General features: G+C 39.6%; 1 non-coding gene and 1 pseudogene across 1 annotated transcript; one reads left to right on the top strand and one right to left on the bottom strand.

Annotated features, from left to right (window-relative positions):
* Window positions 1–495: 495 nt before the first annotated feature.
* LOC130951060 (small nucleolar RNA R71) lies at window positions 496–599 on the bottom strand. Its single transcript, XR_009073825.1, has one exon. It is a non-coding gene; the product is annotated as a small nucleolar RNA R71 (small nucleolar RNA).
* Window positions 600–1254: 655 nt separating this feature from the next.
* LOC130982907 (uncharacterized) lies at window positions 1255–5316 on the top strand (annotated as a pseudogene).
* The last annotated feature ends 13760 nt before the right edge of the window (window positions 5317–19076 follow it).

Genomic DNA, 19076 nt, shown 5'->3' with positions numbered 1-19076 from the left:
ATGGTGAACCCCTATACAAAGCTTGCCATGGAAAGGAGTAAGAAGGATTGAGTAGAAGGAATAGGAGAGCAGGCGTCCGAGAGCTCTACAGCATCTCCATTCCGCTTATCTGAAATTCCTACCAATGAATCTACATAAGTATTTCTATCCTTTTTATTATTTATTTCTTTCTATTTTCGAAACCCATAAATCAATATTTAATCTGCCTAATTGAGATTTGCAAGGTGACCATAGCTTGCTTCATACCAACAATCTCTGTGTATTCGACCCTTACTCACGTAAGGTTATTACTTGGACGACCCAGTACACTTGCTGGTTAGTTGAACGGAGTTGTGAATTCAACCAGTGCCATAATTAGAACATTGATCACAAATGATACAAGAATTTTGATCACAATTTCGTCCACCAGAATCATTCCCAAGGGGGAGCCTAACAACCTGGGATGAGGTAGAAAGCAAGTTTCTGGCACGTTTCTACCCCCCACAAAAGGTCAATAGGCATCGATCTGAGGTTCAGACTTTTAGACAACAAGATGGTGAAACTCTCTACGAGGCATGGGAGAGGTTCAAGGAGTTGACAAGAAAATGCCCACCAGACATGTTCCATGACTGGGTGCAATTGCATATTTTTTATGATGGACTTTCTTATGAATCAAGGAAGGCTGTAGACCATTCATCAGGAGGTTCATTGAACAGGAAAAAGACTGTGGAAGAAGCCATTGAAGTGATTGAGACAGTGGCTGAGAATGAGTACTACTATACTTCAGAGAGACACAACACTAAGGGAGTCATGGAGCTGAACCATGTTGATACAATTCTAGCCCAAAACAAGGTGTTTGCCAAGCAACTAGCAGAGCTCACCAGGAAATTAGGAACAAATCAAGTGGCTGCAATACACACACAAGATCAAGAGGAAGTAAGCACTGAAGGAGGTGATTGGGAAGAAGCCAACTATGTGGGAAATCAACAAAGGTAACCATATGATCCACATTCCAACACTTACAACCCAGGCTGAAAAAACCACCCAAACTTTGGGTGGGGAAACCAGCAAACCCAACCACAAAACCACAAACCTTACAACCACAACCAACATAACAATTCCACATACCAAAACTCCAACCAAAGATCATACCAAGCCACACAAAACACTTACTCCCAACCACCATATCATGGCCAAAATAATCAACCTGCCCAACCTAATCCAAACCAACAATTTCAAGATCAATTAAACAGGATAGAAAGAATGCTTGCAACCATGGGTCAAGACATAACCGAATTGAAAGCCTTTAAGGAAGAAGTAAATTCTAACTTGCAAAACCAAGGAGCTGCCATCCAGAAGCTAGAAAATCAAATTGGGTACTTGTCTAAGCAAACCCCTGGGCCAAGCGTTTCTCATGCTGCCAAGATTATTGCAAGGGAAGAATGTAAGGCCATAACCCTTAGAAGTGGAAAGAAGCTAAAGGAGATCTCAAAGGAAACCACAGAGGATGAACTAAAGGAAAATGTGAGAGACAAGGAACAGGGACAATCTTTTACACCGTCTGCAACAAAAGAAAAAGAAAAAGAGGTCCTGAAGCCTTATACACCCAAAGCACCATATCCTCAACGTTTGATGAAAAGTGAAAAAGATGGCCAATTCTCCAGATTTTTGGAGATTTTCAAGAAGCTTCAAATCAACATTCCGTTTGCTGAGGCAATAGAGCAAATGCCACTCTATGCAAAATTCTTAAAGGAATTAATGACCAAAAAGAGAAGCTGGAGAAATGAGGAAACTGTGTTGTTGACTGAAGAATGCAGTGCTATCATTCAACACAAATTGCCTCAAAAATTGAAGGATCCAGGCAGTTTCCAAATTCCCTGCATCATAGGAGAAGTCATGGTGGAGAAGGCCTTGTGTGACTTAGGGGCCAGTATTAATTTGATGTCTCTAACAATGATGAGAAGAATGAAGATTGAGGAAGCCAAACCAACAAGAATGGCCCTCCAATTGGCAGATCGAACTTTTAAATTCCCTCATGGGATAGTTGAGGATTTGTTGGTGAAAGTGGGAGATTTTATATTTCCTGCCGATTTTGTGGTGTTAGATATGGAGGAAGAAGCCAAAGCTTCGATAATCCTGGGAAGACCCTTCCTGGCTACTGCTGGAGCCATCATAGATGTCCAAAAGGGTGAACTCACTCTTAGACTACATGACGAGCAATTGGTGTTTAACGTATTCAAGGCAATGAGCTATCCATCAGAATCACTAAAGGAATGCATGAGGGTGGATGTAGTGGACATTGCAGTACAAGAAACCTTTGAGGAAACAACAAAGGAAGTGGCAGAGGAGGAGTTCACCAAGGATATTGAAGTTAGTGACATCAAGGTTGCTGAAACAACCATGCCAAGCATGCCAGAGAGAGTGAAAGAAGAAAAGGAAGCACCAAAACCTGAGCTCAAAGCATTGCCCCCTAATCTCCAGTATGCATACTTGGGTAGTGATGAGAGCCATCCTGTTATCATTAGCTCTGCCCTGAGCCAAGAACAGGAAGAAGAATTGATCAAGGTGCTACAAACTCATCAAGATGCCATTGGATGGACCCTAGCTGATTTGAAGGGGATAAGTTCATCCATATGCATGCATAAAATCTTGTTAGAAGAGGATGCTAGACCCTCCATTCAAGCTCAGAGAAGATTGAATCCCGTCATGAAAGAAGTGGTACAAAAGGAGGTCATGAAGTTATGGCAGGCAGGGGTAATCTACCCCATTTCTGATAGCCCATGGGTTAGTCCCATCCATGTAGTTCCCAAGAAAGGTGGCATAACTGTGGTGCCAAATGAGAGGAACGAACTCATACCCACAAGAACTGTCACTGGGTGGAGGATGTGCATAGACTACAGGAAGCTCAATGAAGCCACCAGAAAAGATCATTTCCCACTCCCATTCATGGATCAGATGCTTGAAAGGCTTGCAGGACATGCTTACTATTGCTTTCTGGATGGATACTCAGGCTATAATCAGATAGTAGTTGATCCAAGAGATCAAGAGAAAACATCATTTGTTTGTCCATATGGAGTTTTTGCTTATAGACGCATGCCCTTTGGATTGTGCAACGCACCTGCCACTTTCCAAAGATGCATGCTGTCCATCTTTTCGGACATGATTGAAAAATTTATTGAGGTTTTCATGGATGATTTTTCTGTGTTTGGAGATTCTTTTCCTAGCTGCCTACACCACCTTGCCTTGGTGCTTAAGAGATGCCAAGAGACCAACCTAGTATTAAACTGGGAAAAGTGTCATTTCATGGTCACAGAAGGAATAGTCCTTGGCCACAAAATCTCTAATAGAGGCATTGAGGTGGACAGAGCTAAAGTGGAACTCATTGAAAAACTACCTCCACCAAGTAATGTCAAGGCAGTTAGGAGTTTTTTGGGACACGCTGGCTTTTACAGAAGGTTTATTAGAGACTTTTCTAAAATAGCCAAACCTTTGAGTAACTTGCTTGTCTCTGATACACCCTTTGTATTTGATAAAAATTGCATGCTAGCATATGAACTTTTGAAGCAAAAACTTTCCTCTGCACCTATCATTGCCCCACCTGATTGGAACTTACCTTTTGAACTGATGTGTGATGCATCAGACCTTGCTATTGGGGCAGTGTTAGGACAAAGGAAAGACAATTTGGTACATGTGATTTATTATGCCAGTAAAGTCTTGAATGATAACCAAAGGAATTACACAACCACTGAAAAAGAACTCTTGGCAATAGTCTTTGCATTTGACAAATTTAGATCCTATCTCATTGGATCTAAAGTCATTGTCTTCACTGATCATTCAGCTTTAAAATACTTACTTGCTAAACAATAATCCAAACCAAGACTTATTAGATGGGTTCTTTTGTTGCAGGAATTTGACATTGAAATCAAAGACAAGAAGGGTGTAGAGAACAAGGTGGCAGACCATTTATCACGGATACCATGTGAAGAAGGAAGCACACAAGGCACATATATAAATGAGTGCTTTCCTGATGAACAACTCATGGTAATTCACAAAGCACCCTGGTTTGCAGACATAGCAAACTTCAAGGCCACTGGGAGTTTGCCGTTGGAATTTAACAAGCATCAAAGGAAGAAATTGGTAAATGATGCCAAATACTTCATCTGGGACGAACCATACTTGTTCAAAAAATGTTCGGATGGCATACTCAGAAGATGCATATCAGAGGAAGAAGGAAAGGAAGTCTTATGGGACTGCCATGGCTCCACTTATGGAGGACATTTTGCAGGAGAAAGAACAGCAGCTAAGGTTTTGCAGTGTGGTTTTTATTGGCCCATTATCTTCAAAGATGCAAAGGAACTAGTGAAGCACTGTCATGAATGCCAGAAAGCGGGGAACCTGCCAAGAAGAAATGAAATGCCACAACAGTTCATTCTGGAACTTGAATTGTTTGATGTATGGGGGATAGATTTCATGGGACCCTTTCCCACCTCATACTCAAATAATTACATTCTTGTGGCAGTAGACTATGTCTCCAAATGGGTTGAAGCAATAGCAACTCCAACCAATGATAACAAGGTAGTCATGAACTTCCTCAGAAAACACATTTTTTGCCGTTTTGGGGTTCCAAGAGCAATCATCAGTGATGGAGGAAGCCATTTCTGCAACAAACCATTAGAGGCATTGCTTCTAAAATATGGAGTCAAACACAAGGTAGCCACACCATACCATCCACAGACAAGTGGGCAAGCCGAAATATCTAATAGGGAACTCAAAAGAATCCTGGAAAAGACTGTGGGAACCTCAAGGAAGGACTGGTCGATTAAGCTAGATGATGCTCTTTGGGCATATAGGACAGCTTTCAAAACACCAATTGGAATGTCCCCTTACCAACTAGTATATGGAAAAGCTTGCCATTTGCCATTGGAGTTGGAGCACAAGGCATTCTGGGCCTTGAAACTCTTGAACTTGGACAGCAAAGCTGCTGGAGAAAGAAGGATGTTGCAAATTCAAGAGTTGGAAGAATTCAGAGCTGAAGCTTATGAGAATGCCAAAATTTACAAAGAAAGAGCAAAGAAGAAGCATGACAGCAACATAGCCCCAAGGAAATTTGAAGAGGGACAAAAAGTATTGCTCTACAATTCTAGGCTGAAGCTATTTCCAGGGAAGCTAAAATCAAGGTGGTCTAGACCATTCCTTGTCACCAAGGTCTCCCAATATGGACAAGTAGAAATCATGGAAGAAAAGTCACAACGAACCTTCACTGTGAATGGTCAAAGACTCAAACATTACTTGGGAGATGTGGAGGAGAAGGACAAGGTTAAATATCACCTCAACTGAAGCTGACTGTCAAGCTAATGACGTTAAAGAAGCGCTTGTTGGGAGGCAACCCAACCTGAGGTAATACTCCTTTGCTGTTTCTTTTATTTGTTTCAATAAAAAGGTGAAGTAGTTTCTGTGCATTGCAAAGAATTAAGTTTGGTGTTTCACACCAAACAATGAATTCGTGGATCAATAATTCAAAGGGGAATGTGTGACTCTAAGTTTGGTGTTCCACCATACAGATCAACTGAACACAACAACCTTTGAATTATATGAAAGGAACAACCATTCTAAGCAATCACAGAAATGCTTAAAATCCTTAGCAGCAACTTCATTCCAAGGAGAATTCAAGGATTCAAAGAGCAGAGGAGTAAGTAAGAGACTAAGTTTGGTGTTCACACACCAACTTAAGACTCAGACACTTGCCCATACATAGTTGAGCTAACCACTCAAGTGCTTGAGAAGCAAGCAACTTCATCACTCTTTGCAGGAAAGGAAACAAGGATCTTAGAAAGAACATGAAGCAACAACTAGGAGAAGAAGGAGAAATCAAATTGTTTCCTGGCAACAAAGAGAAAACAAGAAATTTCACAAGGTGGTGTTGTTCCTTGACCATTCTTTAAAAGGCAAACAAAAGCATGCTTGTTCTGGTTTAAACTGTAATTGTTGAATCTTTCTGGAATGTGAAGTTTTTAGTATGAGTGTTGGTTTACTGCTTTGAATAAAGTGAATGCCTAGATGTTTGGATATAACTTCACCTTCTTAAACAAATGCTTGCCATGCTTGTTCTGTTTCCAAAAATAAAAGAAAAGTTTGAACAAAAGTAACTTGGCTCAATTAGTGACAAATCAAGTAGAATTAAGTGGTGGTATGCATGCTTGATTGTTTAGTCAGATCACTGGAAATTGAGTGTAGAATTATCAGTTTTTTGTAGAAGTTTGAATACTGTCTATGGATCTTGATGAATAAATGTCTTTGGCCATGAAAAAGAAAGAAAAAGAAGAAGAAAAAGCCACTGAAAAAGGGCAACCAAAAAGCAAAAAAAAATTTTGAGAAAATAAGCTAGGCACCAATGGTTTGAACTTCTGAGACAAATGCCTGTGGTGTTTATGTATTAAGGATATGCTTGGATGAATAGGTTCTGAGGAGTGTTTCAACACTTGGTAACTTGGGTTAACTAACCCGGGATTATCAACCAAAAGTCCATTATCAAGAGCAACCTAAATACAAAACATTTAGTCACACAAAGAGGTGCTGGGCACCAATGTCTCAAGAAGAAATGTGAACTAAAATGCCTGTAGTGGATATGTGTAGTGCACTGATAAGAAAAAGAAAATGCCAAAGGCTTGTGCAACACATGACACTGAGCAAACAAGGAGCAAAGGAGCTCTAAGAAAAAGAAAAACAAAAAAGGGAAAAGTGCCAAGCACATAAGAATAACAAGAGGCCATAGCAGTGTTTGATGGATGCAATGAAAAAGTGATAATCTTACCTGATAAGAATGAAAAAGTGATGCTGCAACTTTCTGCATAAAACCCTTCTGATGAACTTCAAGTGCTTACTAATATAGCCAATATAATTGCTTTCTGTTTCATACTTTCTTCTCAAATAACTCAGGACTTGCTTAGGGACAAGCAAGTATTAAGTTTGGTGTTGTGATGCCAAGGCATCTTAGGCTAGTTTCACTAGCATTTTTCTGTTAGTTTTAGTTGTTTTATGCATTTTTCTTGAGCTTAAAGTAACCAAGAATGGTTAAATGAATAACAAAGCAATGAACCATCCAAACAGTATGATTTTGATGCAAATTCCATGAGTTTTTAGTTATATTACTTGAATGCTATGAATGAAAGATTTCTCATGAAATTTTGCAAGACTTTGATGCAGTTGTTTGGATGATTTCAGGGAAGAAGAGGCTAGGCAAGGAAGCAACAAAATCAATAAAGGAAGCTTGAATATCACATGTGGAGTTTAAGCTCCAGTTTAAGCTTAAACTGGAGCTTAAACGCCAAAATCATGAAAGCTGAGGAAAGGGCAGAAAGTGGCGTTTAACCTCCAGTTTAACCTTAAACTGGAAGTTAAACGCCAGAATTGAAAGCACCAGGGAGCCATTTCCACGTTTAAGCTCCAGTTTAACCTTAAACTGGAGCTTAAACGTGTTCGACCATTCTCCTCCAGGGTTGCGTTTTGCATTCCACGTTTAAGCTCCAATTTAAGCTTAAACTGGAGCTTAAACGTGTTCGACCCAATTTTCCTCCAGGGGTTGCTTTCCTCATTTCCACGTTTAAGCTCCAGTTTAAGCTTAAACTGGAGCTTAAACGTGTTCAACCAATTCCATCCTCCAGGGTGCTTTCTTCATTTCCACGTTTAAGCTTCAGTTTAACCTTAAACTGAAGCTTAAACGTGTTCGACATTTCACACTCCAGGATTGCTTTCTTCCATTCCCACGTTTAAGCTTCAGTTTAACCTTAAACTGAAGCTTAAACGTGTTCGACAATTTTACCTCCTGGAAGTGTCTGGCGTTTAAGTTGAAGTTTAAGCTTAAACTTCAACTTAAACGCCACTATTTGAAAAGGTTTCTGGGCCAAAGATATTGCAGTTTAAGTTAGCATTTGAGCACAAACATTAACTTAAACGTACTCTGGTATGAAACCCAATTGAATATCATGGTTTATGGGATTGGGCCTGAAGAATTGATGAGTCTGGAATTTCAATTTGTTGAGTCATGTGTCAGTACTTGATTATCACTAAGTTGGCTCAATAAATGTTACAGAATTGGATCAGCAGCCTCATCAGGATTATGGATCATAAACCCAAAGCAAAAGGAAATCAGGGAAAGGCCTCAAAGCCCAAGAAACACAACAGAAGCTCAATTTAGAAAGTGTATAAATAGGATAGAATTTAAGTTAGTCAGACACTTTGAGAACTTGGGATCATTTTTCTAGTTTTCATACTTGTTGTAATTGAATTCAGAGCTATGACTCACTAAACCCCTTTCATTGGGTTAGGGAGCTCTATTGCAATTCAATGAATCAATAATAATTTTTATCTTCTTCTTCAATCTTTTCTCTTGAATTTTGTTAGAAAGCTTCTCGATCTAATTCCATTGGTTAGTTGTCTTGGGAAAGAAACTATCCATAATTGGAATCCTTCGGAACCTTGGGAAAGGAATGGAGGATTCATGCTAGAGAAGCTTTCTCACAGTGAATTAGATTGGGGTTTGGATGGATATTGTGACATGTAATCCTACCAAATTGTGGTTCATGAAACTGTGTGGTATAATCAGTGATCGAACATCATCTCTTCTTATGAACATTTAAACCAAGGGATTGGGAATTTGTTTGTTTTTAGAGAGAATTGGTGAGCCAAGGGATTGGGATCCAATCATATAAGATTGCCAAGCAAAATTCAATGAATGCATTGGTTGAGGAAGGGATAAAAATGTTTTGATTCGGAGATCTCAATATCTCCTGAAACCCAATGAATTCCCCATTTCTGATCTACCACTTTCTATTTACATTCTGCAATTAATTTCATGCAATCACCCCGATCCCTTTTTAATTTCAGCAATTTAGCTTCTCGCTCTTTAATTCATGCAATTTTACATTCCGCAATTCTCATCTAAATCTTGATTCCGCTCAACTAGAACACGCTTCTAATCCGAATTGCTCACTCAACCAATCCTTGTGGGATTCGACCTCACTCTATTGTGAGTTTTTACTTGACGATAACCGGTGCACTTGCCGGAAGGAATTTTTGCCGATCGTGCAATTTCCTAAAATCGTAGCTATCAAGTTTATAGCACATCAAGATCACTAATGGACCACCCAAGAGCTGTCTTGTGTTTCCTCAGCACCTGAATTAGTGCTTTCTCTTCCTGTGGCTCTAAGGCAGAGCTTATGATTACAGGAAAAGTTTCACCTTCCCCCAGAAATACATATTTTAGGGATGGTGGTAGTGGTTTGAGCTTGGGTTTAGGAGGTTTCTCCTCTTCCTGAGGAATTTTCAGAGGTTCTTTTATTTCCTCTGGTTCTTCCAGATCAGGCTGAACATCTTTAAAGATATCCTCTAGCTCTGATTTGAGACTCTTAGCCATACAGATCTCCAGTACCAGGGAGTCAATAATATCAACACGCATGCAGTCTTTTGATGTGTCTGGGTGCTTCATTGCTTCAATAGCATTCAGCCTAAACTCATTCTCATTGACTCTCAGGGTTACTTCCCCTTTTTGGACGTCAATGAGGGTTCGTCTAGTTGCTAGGAAAGGTCTTCTTAGAATGAGAGTTGCACTCTTGTGCTCCTCCATTTCCAGCACTACAAAGTCAGTGGGAAAGGCGAATGGCCCAACTGTGACAATCATGTCTTCAATCACGCCTGATGGGTAATTCATGGAGCCATCAGCAAGTTGAAGACATATCCTGGTTGGTTTGACCTCTTCAGTCAAGCCAAGCTTTTTGATAGTGGATGCAGGGATTAGGTTGATACTTGCCCCAAAATCACATAAAGTTGTCTTGGTACAGGTACCCTCTAATGTGCATGGTATCATAAAACTTCCAGGATCCTTAAGCTTCTCTGGTAAGCTCCTTAAAATGATTGCACTGCATTCTTCAGTGAGAAAAACTTTTTCAGTTTCTCTCCAATCCTTCTTATGACTTAAGATCTCTTTCATGAACTTAGCATAAGAGGGTATTTGCTCAAGTGCTTCTGCAAAGGTAATGTTGATTTCAAGAGTCCTGAGATAGTCTGCAAAGCGGACAAATTGTTTATCCTGGTACTTGATGAGCGGATATTTTATACGCTTTTTGGGGGTAATTTCATGTAGATTTTAGCATGTTTTAATTAGTTTTTAGTTAAATATTATTAGTTTTTAGGCAAAAATCATATTTCTAGACTTTACTATGAGTGTGTGTATTTTTCTGTGATTTCAGGTATTTTCTGGCTGAAATTGAGGGAGCTGAGCAAAAATCTGACTTAGGCTGAAAAAGGACTGCTGATGCTATTGGATCCTAACCTCCCTGCACTCGAAATGGATTTTTTGGAGCTACAGGAGCCCAATTGGCGCTCTCTCAACGGCGTTGGAAAGTAGACATCCAGGGCTTTCCAGCAATATATAATAGTCCATACTTTGCGCGAAGATAGACGACGTAACTTGGCATTGAACGCCAAGTACACGCTGCTGTCTAGAGTTAAACGCCAGAAAAACGTCATGATCCGGAGTTGAACGCCCAAAACACGTCATAACTTGGAGTTCAACTCCAAGAAAAGCCTCTACTCGTGGATAGCTTTAGTCTCAGCCCCAGCACACACCAAGTGGGCCCCAGAAGTGGATTTCTGCACCAATTATCTTAGTTACTCATATTCTGTAAACCTAGGTTACTAGTTTACTATTTAAACAACTTTTAGAGAATTATTTTGCATCTCATGACATTTTCATATCTGAATTACATACTTTTTGACGGCATGAGTCTCTAAACTCCATTGTTGGGGGTGAGGAGCTCTGCAGCGTCTCGATGAATTAATACAATTACTTTGTTTTCCATTCAAACACGCTTGTTCTTATCTAAGATGTTCATTCGCGCTTAATTATGAAGAAGGTGATGATCCATGACACTCATCACGTTCCTCAATCCATGAATGTGTGCCTGACAACCACCTCCGTTCTACATTAGATTGAATGAGTATCTCTTAGATTCCTTAATCAGAATCTTCGTGGTATAAGCCGGATTGATGGCGGCATTCATGAGAATCCGGAAAGTCTAAACCTTGTCTGTGGTATTCCGAGTAGGATTCTGGGATTGAATGACTGTGACGAGCTTCAAACTCCTGAAGGCTGGGCGTTAGTGACAGACGCAAAAGAATCAATGGATTCTATTCCAACCTGATTGAGAACCGACAGATGATTAGCCGTGCTGTGACAGAGCATAGGAACGTTTTCACTGAGAGGATGGGAGGTAGCCATTGACAACGGTGACACCCTGCATAGAGCTTGCCATGGAAGGAACCTTGCGTGTGGGAAGAGGATTTCAAGGAAAAGTAGAAATTCAAAGGACAAAGCATCTCCAAAACTCCAACATATTTCTCATTACTGCACAACAAGTAACGATTGGATTCTCTTTTATTTTTCTAATAATTTTAAACACTTTGACTTCTTACAATTAAATCCAAATAATCGTATTGGCCTCCTGACTAAGATTAATAAAATAAATATAGCTTGCTTCAAACCAATAATCTCCGTGGGATCGACCCTTACTCACGTAAGGTATTACTTGGACGACCCAGTGCACTTGCTGGTAAGTTGTGCGGATCACAAATTCGTGCACCAAGTTTTTGGCGCCGTTGCCGGGGATTATTCGAGTTTGAACAACTAAAGGTTTATTTTATTTCTTAGATTAGGAATAATTTATTTTTATTGTTATAGAGTCATTAAAATTTGATAGGATAGTTTCTTTTCAAAAAAATTCTTTTCAAAAATATATTATTTTTCTCCATTAATTGTAAATTTTTCGTGAGTCTAGTGTCTTGTTCAAAGTTTGGTGTTAATTGCACATTTTATATTTTTCTTTAAATTTTCGAAATTGTGTTCTTTGTTCTTCATTGATCTCCAAGTTGTTCTTGTTTATCTTTCTTGTTGATCTTGAGTTTTTCTTGCTTTGTGTCTTTTCTTGTTTCACTTGTGTTCTTTTTAAAGCATTAATTGGAATATTCAGAACAAGTGTTACATTTACTCCCAATTGGCTAGAGTATTGGTTTACATTCTTGATGATTGGGCACCAGTTCTTTTGAAAATCTTTTTCAAAAATAATTTTTCTTGATTTAATCTTGCACCAAACTCTAAGTTTGGTGTTTTCTTGTTAATTTTAATATAATTTTCGAAAAATTGTCTTGGTTTTCTAAAAATTTTAAGTTTGGTGTTCTTTCTTTTGTTCTTGGTGTTCTTGTGAATCTTCAAGGTGTTCTTGAGTCTTTCCTGTGTTTTGATCTTAAAATTTTTAAGTTTGGTGTTCCTTGGTGTTTTCCCTCCAAAATTTTCGAAAAATAAGGAACATTGGATCTAAAAATTTTAAATCTTGTGTCTTTTGCATATTTTTCTCTTTCATCATAAAATTCAAAATTCAAAAAAAATATATATTTTCTAACTAATTTTGGAACTACATTTTTCGAAAATATCATATAAAAATTCAATTTTCAATTTCAAAATATTTCCAATTTCTTTTATTTATTTCGTTTTTATTTTATTTTATAAAAAATTAATTTTTATAAAATAAATAATATCAACATATATATTATCTCTTTTATTCCATCATGGAAGCAAGTAGGAATGAACAGTCCAAGAGGACTCTGGGGTCATATGCTAACCTCACTACTACTTCATATTGGAGTAGTATCTGTATACTCTCCATTGGAGTTAGTAGCTTTGAGTTGAATCCTCAGCTCATTATCATGGTGCAGCAAAACTGTCAGTATTCTGGTCTTCCACATGAAGAAGCTACAGAGTTTCTGGCACAATTTTTGCAAATTGCTGACACAGTACATGATAAGGAAGTGGATCAGGATGTCTACAGATTATTACTGTTTCCATTTGCTGTAAAAGATCAAGGTAAGAGGTGGTTAAATAACCAGCCTAAGAACAGCATAAAAACATGGAAACAGCTGTCAAAAAAATTCCTGAATCACTATTTCCCTCCAAAACGGATGACACAGCTAAGGCTAAGCATCCAAGGCTTCAAACAAGGAGATAATGAATCTCTTTATGATGCCTGGGAGAGATACAGAGAGATGCTAAGAAAATGCCCCTCTGAAATGTTTTCAGAATGGGTGCAATTAGACATCTTCTACTATGGGCTTACAGAAAAAGCTCAGATTTCTCTAGACCTCTCAGCTGGTGGATCTATACATATGAGAAAAACAATTGAAGAAGCTCAAGAGCTTATTGATACAGTTGCCAGAAATCAACATCTGTACCTAAGCAGTGAATCTTCCATGAAAGAAGAAGCTAAAACAGTAACTGCTGAACTCAGTCCGGTGGATCAGGCTAATGAATTCAATCAGCAATTAGACTTTCTAACTCAGCAGCTAGCCAAATTCAAGGAAATATTACAGTAAACAAGAATGGCTAACAGGAATATGGAAGTGCAATTAAAGCAGACAGAAAAGCAACTGTCAAAACAAATAGCAGAAGAATGCCAAGCAGTCCAATTAAGAAGTGGGAAAACATTAAATACCTCACTTCAAAGCAGCAGGAAACCAAGAAATGAACAATTGGTTACTCAAAATCCCTCTGAGAATAGTCAAAGCCCAGAGAGGAATAAAGCTGGCGCTGAACGCCCAGACCATGCTCATTCCTGGCGTTCAACGCCAGGAACAAGCATGAATCCGGCGTTGAACGCCCAAAGGGAGCATGGTTCTGGCGTTCAAACGCCAGTAACAAATAATGAGGTGGCGTCTAACGCCACTCCAGCTTCCACCCCTGGCATTCAAATGCCAGTGGGGGATCAGTCACATACAAGTGCTGATGACAACCCTTCTAAAAAGGCTTCCCAACCCACTTCTGTAGGTAATAAACCTGCAGCAACTAAGGTTGAGGAATACAAAGCCAAAATGCCTTATCCTCAAAAACTCCGCCAAGCGGAACAGGATAAGCAATTTGCCCGCTTTGCAGACTATCTCAGGACTCTTGAAATAAAGATTCCGTTTGCAGAAGCACTTGAGCAAATACCATCTTATGCTAAGTTCATGAAAGAGATCTTAAGTCATAAGAAGGATTGGAGGGAAACTGAAAAAGTTTACCTCACTGAAGAATGCAGTGCAGTCATTTTGAAAAGCTTACCTGAGAAGCTTAAAGATCCTGGGAGCTTTATGATACCATGCACATTAGAGGGCACTTGCACCAAGCAAGCTTTATGTGATCTTGGGGCAAGTATCAACCTAATACCTGCATCTACTATCAGAAAGCTTGGTTTAACTGAAGAAATCAAACCAACCAGGATATGTCTTCAACTTGCTGATGGCTCCATTAAATACCCATCAGGCGTGATTGAGGACATGATTGTCAAGGTTGGGCCATTTGCCTTTCCTACTGACTTTGTGGTGCTGGAAATGGAGGAGCACAAGAGTGCAACTCTCATTCTAGGAAGACCTTTCCTAGCTACTGGCCGAACCCTCATTGACGTCCCAAAAGGGGAAGTAACCTTAAGAGTCAATGAGGAGGAGTTCAAGTTGAATGTTGTCAAAGCCATGCAACATCCAGACACCCCAAATGACTGCATGAGTGTTGATATTATTGACTCTCTGGTAAGAGAGGTCAATATGGCTGAGAGTCTCGAATCAGAGCTAGAGGACATTTTTAAAGATGTTCAGCCTGACTTGGAGGAATCGGAGAGAATAGTAGAACCTCTGAAAGTCCCTCAGGAAGAGGAGAAACCCCCAAAACCCGAGCTCAAACCATTACCACCATCCCTAAAATATGCATTTTTGGGAGAAGGTGATACCTTTCCTGTAATTATAAGCTCTACCTTAGAGCCACAGGAAGAGGAAGCACTAATTCAAGTGCTAAGGACACACAAGACAGCTCTTGGGTGGTCCATCAGTGATCTTAAGGGCATTAGCCCAGCCAGATGCATGCACAAGATCCTATTGGAGGGTGACACCAAGCCTGTGGTCCAACCACAAAGGCGGCTGAACCCAGCCGTGAAGGAAGTAGTACAGAAAGAGGTCACTAAGCTACTAAAGGCTGGGATTATTTATCCTATTTCTGATAGCCCCTGGGTGAGCCCTGTCCAAGTTGTCCCTAAAAAAGGTGGCATGACAGTGGTTTATAATGAAAAAAATGAACTGGTTCCTACAAGAACAGTTACTGGGTGGCGTATGTGTATTGATTACAGAAGGCTCAATACAGCTACCAGAAAGGATCACTTTCCTTTACCATTCATAGACCAGATGCTGGAAAGACTGGCAGGTCATGAATACTACTGCTTCCTAGATGGATATTCAGGTTATAATCAAATTGCAGTAGATCCAAAAGATCAAGAGAAAATGGCATTCACATGTCCATCTGGAGTATTTGCATACAGAAGGATGCCATTTGGCCTGTGCAATGCACCTGCAACCTTTCAGAGGTGCATGCTCTCAATTTTCTCTGATATGGTGGAAAAATTTCTGGAAGTCTTCATGGATGACTTTTCAGTGTTTGGAGACTCATTCAGCTCCTGCCTTAACCATTTAGCACTTGTTCTGAAGAGATGCCAAGAGACTAACCTGGTTTTAAACTGGGAGAAGTGTCACTTTATGGTGACTGAAGGAATTGTCCTTGGGCACAAAATCTCGAACAAGGGGATAGAGGTGGATCAAGCTAAGGTAGAGGTAATTGAAAAATTACCACCACCTGCCAATGTTAAGGCAATCAGAAGCTTTCTAGGGCATGCAGGATTCTACAGGAGGTTTATAAAGGATTTTTCGAAAATCGCCAAACCTCTGAGCAACCTGCTAGCTGCTGACACGCCATTTATCTTTGATAAAGAGTGTCTGCAAGCATTTGAGACTCTGAAAGCTAAATTGGTTACAACACCAATCATCTCTGCACCAGACTGGACATTACCATTTAAATTAATGTGTGATGCTAGTGACCATGCTATTGGTGCAGTGTTGGGACAAAGGCACGACAAGCTTCTGCATGTCATTTACTATGCTAGCCGTGTTTTAAATGACGCACAGAAAAATTACACAACCACAGAAAAAGAGCTACTTGCAGTGGTTTACGCCATTGACAAATTCAGATCCTATTTAGTAGGATCAAAAGTGATTGTGTATACTGATCATGCTGCTCTTAAATATCTACTCACAAAGCAGGATTCAAAACCCAGACTTATAAGATGGGTGTTGCTTCTGTAAGAGTTTGATATAGAAATAAGAGACAGAAAAGGAACAGAAAATCAAGTAGCAGATCACCTGTCCCGAATAGAACCAGTAGAAGGGGCGTCCCTCCCTCTCACTGAGATCTCTGAAACCTTTCCGGATGAGCAACTCTTTGCCATCCAGGAAGTGCCATGGATTGCAGACATTGCAAACTACAAGGCAGTGAGATTCATACCCAAAGAGTATAGTAGACAGCAAACAAAGAAGCTGATCACGGATGTAAAGTATTATCTTTGGGATGAGCCATATCTCTTTAAGAGATGTGCAGACGGAGTAATCCGTAGATGTGTGCCTAAGGAAGAAGCACAGAAGATCCTATGGCACTGCCATGGATCACAGTATGGAGGACATTTTGGAAGTGAGCGAACAACCACAAGAGTCCTCTAATGTGGCTTCTACTGGCCTACTCTCTATAAAGACTCCCGAGTGTTTGTACTTAATTGTGATAGTTGCCAAAGATCTGGCAATCTACCTCACAGTTATGCCATGCCTCAACAAGGGATCTTGGAGATTGAGTTGTTTGATGTATGGGGCATTGACTTCATGGGACCTTTCCCACCATCATACTCAAACACTTATATTCTGGTGGCAGTGGATTATGTATCCAAATGGGTGGAGGCTATTGCAACACCCACCAATGACACTAAAACAGTGTTAAAATTCCTCCAGAAACACATCTTCAGCAGATTTGGTATCCCTAGAGTATTAATCAGTGATGGGGGCACTCATTTCTATAATAAACAGCTTTACTCTGCTCTGGTTCGTTATGGAGTTAGACACAGGGTACCTACTCCATATTACCCACAAACTAATGGGCAAGCTGAAGTCTCAAATAGAGAACTCAAAAGAATCCTGGAACGGACTGTAATTAACCGTAGAAGGAATTGGGCAAGAAGCTTGGATGATGCTCTGTGGGCATACAGAATAGCATTCAAGACCCCTATAGGGACCTCTCTATACCAGCTTGTGTATGGAAAGGCATGTCACTTGCCAGTGGAACTGGAACACAAGGCCTATTGGGCAACCAGATTCCTAAACCTTGATGCCAAGTTAGCTGGAGAAAAATGATTGCTCCAGTTAAATGAGCTAGAGGAATTTAGACTCAATGCTTTCGAGAATGCAAAGATTTACAAAGAGAAAGCGAAAAGATGGCATGATAAGAAATTGTCATCCAGAGTCTTTGAGCCGGGGCAGAAAGTTCTGCTATTTAATTCTAGGCTCAAATTATTCCCTGGGAAATTAAAATCCCGGTGGAGAGGTCCATATGTCATTACAAACGTATCACTATATGGATACATAGAGCTTCAGGATAATGACTCTAACAAAAAGTTCATTATTAATGGACAAAGAGTTAAACATTATCTTGAAGGTAATTTCGAGCAAGAATGCTCAAAACTGAGACTTAATTAAAGCTCAGTAATAGTCCAGCTAATGACATTAAAGAAGCGCTTGCTGGGAGGCAACCCAGCCAATCACAAAATTTAATTTTATTTGTTTCTGTTGATTTTTACAGGTATAGGTCAAAATATCTTCAAGGTAAAAAAGCAATTGATTGGATTCACAGAGTTAAAGGGGAATTTGGAAGTTCACTGGCGAAAAAAGGCCAGTAAGAAACATTTTGGGCGTTGAACGCCCAAAAGAAGCACCCACTGGGCGTTCAACGCCAGTAAGGGTAGCCATCCGGGCGTTAAAAGCCAGAAAGGAGCATCTTCTGGGCGTTAAACGCCAGAAAGAAGCACCTTCTGGGCGTTTAACGCCAGATTGACAGCATCCTGGGCGTTCAGAAAAACGCCCAGTGACAAAGGACTTCCTGGCGTTCAACGCCAGAAAGATGCATCAGCTGGGCATTGAACGCCCAGGAGAAGCAACATTTGGGCGTTAAACGCCCAAAACATGCAGCATTTGGGCGTTTAACGCCAGGATGGTGGGGAGGAGGTAAAAATTAATCTTTCTTTACAAATTTTCTAAATTTTTATGTTTCAAATCATAATTTCTTGCATCAACATGTTTCAAAATGTCATCCTTCAAATCAAATTGGTTTTCTAAGAACCCTAATTTCTAAAATCCCTTTTTCAAAAATTTCAAATATATCTTAATCCATAAAGACAAATTATTTTTCAATCTAATCCAACTCTTTTAAAGTTTGTTTTTAAAACTCAATTATCTTTTTAAAATCTTTTTCAAAATTAAAAATTCAAATCTATCTTTTTAATTATTATTCATATCTTTCTCTTTTTAAACTATATCTTTTTCTTATCATATCTATCTTTTATAAATCATATCCTCTATCTTATCTTTTTCTTATTTTCAAAAATTCCCACCCCCTCCCTATATATTGAATTCGGCGCCCCTCTCATCATCACCATGCCACACTTGCTCTCCTCCTATCCCTCTTCTTTCTTCTCTTTTGCTTGAGGACAAGCAAAACTCTAAGTTTGGTGTGTTTATCCGTGATCACAAAAACATACTCATTAAGATCATGGCTCCTAAAGGAAAACAACGCACCCCAAGAGGCAAGAAAGAGAATACTCCAAAGCCACTTTGGAATCAAGGGAAGTTCTTAACTAAAGAACATTCAGACCATTACTACAAAATAATGAGTCACAGATCAGTGATCCCGGAAGTCAAATTTGATCTGAAAGAAGATGAATATCCAGAGATCCAAGAGCAAATTTGAAACAGGAACTGGGAAATTCTAGCCAATCCTGAAACAAAAGTGGGAAGGAACATGGTTCAGGAGTTCTATGCTAATCTATGGCAGACAGACAGGCAAAGAATAATTGGAGCTGCTCTCTATGATCATCGGACCTTAGTCAGAGAAAAGATTGTTCATACCCATCCTGACAAGATCAGGGAGATATTTAAGCTCC

Source organism: Arachis stenosperma, chromosome 1 (assembly GCF_014773155.1).
Source record: "Arachis stenosperma cultivar V10309 chromosome 1, arast.V10309.gnm1.PFL2, whole genome shotgun sequence".
NCBI classification, from domain to species: domain Eukaryota; kingdom Viridiplantae; phylum Streptophyta; class Magnoliopsida; order Fabales; family Fabaceae; genus Arachis; species Arachis stenosperma.
This window is presented reverse-complemented; position numbering and strand designations above follow the sequence as displayed.